Source organism: Berghia stephanieae, chromosome 10, assembly GCF_034508935.2.
Source record: "Berghia stephanieae isolate SIO BIC M18660-M18661 chromosome 10, UCSD_Bste_1.3, whole genome shotgun sequence".
Lineage (NCBI taxonomy): Eukaryota > Metazoa > Mollusca > Gastropoda > Nudibranchia > Aeolidiidae > Berghia > Berghia stephanieae.
Window position 1 is genome coordinate 13559251 of NC_088369.1, and position 5000 is coordinate 13564250.

Here is a 5000-nt window from a genome sequence, read left to right on the forward strand (position 1 = left end):
TAGTATCGAATATATGCTATATTTTGTTTATAAAAACGAGCTCTGCATCACAGTGTCTAGTTTGTATAGCTATAATTATAACAAAATTAAATCAGAATAAGAAAATTGTTGGCTGCATCGTAACAAATGTGACGATTTTCATCTGGATGGTAAGGAGAAGGTTAACTCTCTCCTTACCAGCTATTTTTAGAATTTCTCCTGAAAATTCACTCCAAACCAACACAAGAATAGACTTTTCTTATTAAAAAAAAATTAACAAGTGAGCTCTATAACACAGTGTTTAGTATCTACAGCTGTAATCAAAGAATTTTTTAAAATTTTGTGATGTACAAGAGAAATCAGAATGAGAAAGTTGTCTGTTCCATCGTAACGAATTTGACGATTTTCCTATGGGTGGTAAGGAGAGGGTTAAGGAAGTTTCAGTGAACGCCCAGGTTTGACAGTTATTGACAATATGAGGGTCATTTTCACCAATCGATATTTAAAGGATGAGTTTTCTGGCCAAATTTTTAAATGGGTTTTTTTCCTTCAGATCACGGTAGTAAAGCGCAGTGAGCATGGTGAATCCGTGGAATTGCGCTAAATATATAAATGTTCGTATTTATTTATTTATTGTATTTTAAGGGGGCCCGCGGGTGCAAATAGTGCTCAGTTTGGGTGAAAATTATCAACTTTTGAAAGTGACTGTTTTGATCAATTTATTCATCCCTTATTTAATTTCAACCCATATTTTTGATGAATGAATAGTTTAAAACAGTAAAAAATGAAATTCAAAACCCCTACCCAACGTGAGTGGGCTCAAAATCTGATAAATATTGCGCTTTTCTCATAACTTATCTAATCACCCTAAACATTTTTTGGGACTGGACCATTTTTCTAATTTTAGAGCTTTGAAATTTGAAATTAAAATAGCTGATACGTAACTACAAATAGTTGGCTACTTTGATTTTGTTTCTATTGAATAGTTTTGGGGTAAAAAATAATTTTTATTTAAATATTGTCAAGAAATTGAGGAACTTATGAAATTATGATTAAAAAAAAAGCCTCTGAGAGTGAATATTTATAAAATTAAGTAGCCAGCTATTTACAACTATGCTTAAACTTTATATAACAACTTAACAAATCAAAAGCAAGAAGAAGTAAGTCCCAAAAAACTTGTTATTTTCCAAGATCGCGCCATTTCCATGGCGACGGAGAGATTTTCAATTATATTTTTAACCAAATTTTGTTTTACAATATACCTTATGTATAAACATCATTAGTTTGATCAAATTGTCCCAATAAAGGATTTTGGTATTTTTAGTATCGAGCCCCCTTAAATGTGACCCAGGTCATAAAGACGGTGAAATGTGGTATTTAAGATGGAGGTTAAATTTTCATTTATGAAAATATTAAATGATAATTCTCCAAACCACTTGAGTGTTTTACATTGGTTATCAGCTCCTGCACTCTCAGAATGTCCTTTTAATCAAAATTAAATTTAATAGAGGTCTGCAAGTCCGTCGATTTCCACGTTACATATTACATGGAATTATTAATAGCAGTGATTATTGGCTTGTATAGCTGTCTAAGGATATAACCTTCACAATGCAATAAATATTGAATAAACAAATTCCAGTCTCACTTATAATTGATGATAAAATTAAGTCTGACTTATTCTGTTAGAAATATTACTGTACGTACACATTTTTCATTGTTTATTTTACATCATTGGGCACTTCACAAAACCATTTTCTTAATTTTGGTGAATCTTATCTTTGTGGCAGTTGAGGTGCTTAGCCGGGCTGGCGGTCTCTCAGGTCTTGATTGTAGGGGTGCCGTTTGATGCAATGGTGTGAGGTTGGACGGCTCCTCATATGTCCATACAAGGAAGGGTTTGATATGATAAATATAAACAGGCCTTCCGATTTCTCCGTGTTAAACTTCCTTGGCCTGCATGCGGGACTTGTGTGCTCTCAGACAGTGGTAGAATAAGGTCTGAAGTCAGACCTAATAACATGTTCAAAATTATACAAACCGCCCAAACAAGCCAAATAATATTTAGTAAAAGAGTCTAAACATGAACGTTATTAGTATAGACTCATAAATATTTTAAGTAACATAATTATAATGATAACCCCCAGATAGCATGAACTAAACAAATGATAGATACTCAAGCCTCAAGAATTACCGGACTGCACTGGATAAACAAAACTAGATAAACAATGGTATTGTAACGTGTTATCGATTTACATGTATACAAGTCATAATGACGCCATGCATATCACCGCCATATGTATGGAGAGGTATGAATAAGCAGAAAAGGTTATTGTTACATAGTCTGTAAATCAGAAAGAATTTTAAGAAAATCACATCAGTCTATTCCACTCACTCCTTATTTTGAAGATTACACCACTGAACAGGATAAAAACACGTTCTTGTATTTTTCTGGAAGAGTTGTAAAGTGTGTGTTTTATAATGTTTGCGCGTCCTGGGTTCCATTCCCATGTGTCTTCATGATGTCTAACGTCTAATTTTCCATTTTCCGATATTGGTTGAGTGTGAGCGACGAAGACGGATTAGGTATTTTTTTACTTACCCATTTGAAGGCCACAGGGGAAAATCGATCAAAGTCCGAAAGACCCTTACTGTTCTAATGTCATTATAATTTGGTATTAAAATCAACCAAGAGCTTGTTTTTTTTATATGCATCTGACTGGTGGTCAAAATATATACGTTTACTAATTCACATTCAGTTCAATTCATATTATCATGTGGCGTTTTCAAATGGGTTTCCAAACTTTAATTTTGATTTTCTCAAAAGCTGAAAAATGTGACTTTGATCGTATTTCCTCTGTGTTCTTCATAATATGTGAAGTTTGCATCCTCGGTCGGGAAGGTAATTGCGTGTCAACCCAGTTAATACATTGCTGCTGTCATAGCAAGGGCCGGTAAATACCATGTCGATATTTCACTTGTAACAGACGGTATAATATAGGAAAGATTTAGAAACCAAAAAGTGAATATAAGATTAAAATGAATGGAAATGTAATTTTTTGTTACTCAAACTTAAAAAGCGCTTTACTTAATACACGTTTAAAACACTCTCTTTTACATTAAAAAAATCGTATGTGTTCCCAATAATTGATGCTTGAGCTTCTGAATGATTGTTGGGAACAGAGTTCGGATTCTAAAACGCAAGAGTGTAAGAAATAGTTTATTCTACCTCTCGAACGATTTTGATTTCCTTATTTTTTAATAAAACACATTTTCAAAAATATTTGAATATCTAATACTTTTTGCTTCTGTCATATCTAGATAATATAAATTAAATTTATCGCTTGACAATCTGATGTCACAAATTGTCAATATTCCACCCCTCTCATTGGAAAACTCTATCATTTAATTTCTTAGTAAATACGTAATCGTTGAATAATGATTTGAACGCGTTGAATAGAAATATAGATAGACTATATTCAACGATTGCATAATATTTTCGCACAATTTAGTGATGTGAAATTAGATAGGCGTAAAAGACCAAACGACAGCTGATCGCCAATTAAAAATAATCTTTTGTTGCGCATGAATATAAATATAACGTTTTCAGTTTTGCGTTTAATTGTCATTCAAGCAGAAAGATAAAGATACAAATTATGGTGAATAGAAGTACTAATACCGTACCATTTGGTTACAAATAAATATCTAATAATCTTACTTGGAGGAGTAGAATAAACGCATTCATTCATTTCTTTGTATTTGATTTATTAAATTCGTCCTATTTTTATCGTGCAATAACACATACTCGCAAGCTCGTTGTGTTATTGGGCACGATAAAAACAACTCGTTTAATAAATACAAAGAAATGAAAGAATCGTATATTATAACACCCCTTTGGAGTCTCTAATAGGAATCAACCAGTCAAACTAAAAGACCTCATGTGAACGTACGTAATAGTGTTATTAACTTAAACAAAATAAATTGAAGGTCAAGGTAAACAGTTATTTATCGAAAAAATAATGACTTCTGACCTTCACCTTTTAAAATCATTTTTCCATTTCTGCACCGAACTGTACTTGTATTGAATTGGGCCACAATAACTTGTTATGTTATTTAAATAATAAAAAACGAAGTGGAGTGTTTAATACGGAACAGTGTGATGTTTTTTGTTGACACTTTAAATTTAGATAAGTAAAATCGACTCTTACTTACTTACAAATTCTGTTTACTCTTCTGATATTTTAAAAGTGATACTAGGCTGCTAGAAGCTGTGGACTGTAAAAAGTAATAAGTTTGCGTCCCTGACATAAATAGTCGCAGAGTGAAAATGTTTGTTTTGCGTTCTGAAAGCCCAATGTCTCCCGAGCATTTCAATCTTTATTTGAAGCAAATCGGGTGATTTTTCATGAAGTTATCGTCATATATACATGGGCTAGGGTGGGAAACCATAATTTTGAGAAAATCGCTTCCAAAGTGGACAATAGTTGAAATTAAGTATAATAATTACCTTCATAAAAAAATTAAAATAAAATATTTAGGAGTAGAATTGAATTAAGATATTTCACTAAAATGTAGGAAAATGTTTGATTTAATCATTTTTGATGAGAACTCATTTTCCATAAAAATTGACCTCTTGACTAAAATTGTCAATATCTCTGTTCAAAACTTTTCACCATGGGACTGATTATCTCAATTAAATAAACAAAAATGAATATAACAGCTTAAAAAAAGAACAAAATACCAAACGCGGAACGTTTCGGGCTCAAAACCCTTCTTCAGGCAATATTTTTTATATATACTGACTTACTTTAAACGACGATTTTGTAGGAAACTGTACAACTTGGGTGTTATGATACAGTTTTTGACCAATATTAAAATTTCGTTATCTCGGAGAAAGCACTACCAAGCTTGGATTGGCCCTCCGTCGGTAAATCCAATAAAGTAATAAAGATAAAAAAACCTCTTTATAGGGAATGAGATTAGCGGAAGAGTAGCGTCCCTTGATTGGACGTCACCGGTGGAGA

General features: G+C 32.4%; 1 protein-coding gene across 12 annotated transcripts in view; it reads left to right on the plus strand.

Annotated features, from left to right (window-relative positions):
• LOC144980551 (solute carrier family 22 member 4-like) overlaps window positions 1-5000 on the plus strand; it is a 46783-nt gene that overhangs the window by 7576 nt on the left and 34207 nt on the right. The window contains exon 1 of one of the 12 annotated variants that reach the window (XM_078928221.1): window positions 2374-2443. The exons of 10 other annotated variants lie outside the window; for them this stretch is intronic. The gene's annotated coding sequence lies outside the window, so the exon portion shown is untranslated. Of the gene's footprint in view, window positions 1-2373; window positions 2444-4847; window positions 4904-5000 lie in introns of those variants that run through there. One more of the 12 variants, XM_078928227.1, reaches the window with a different exon arrangement.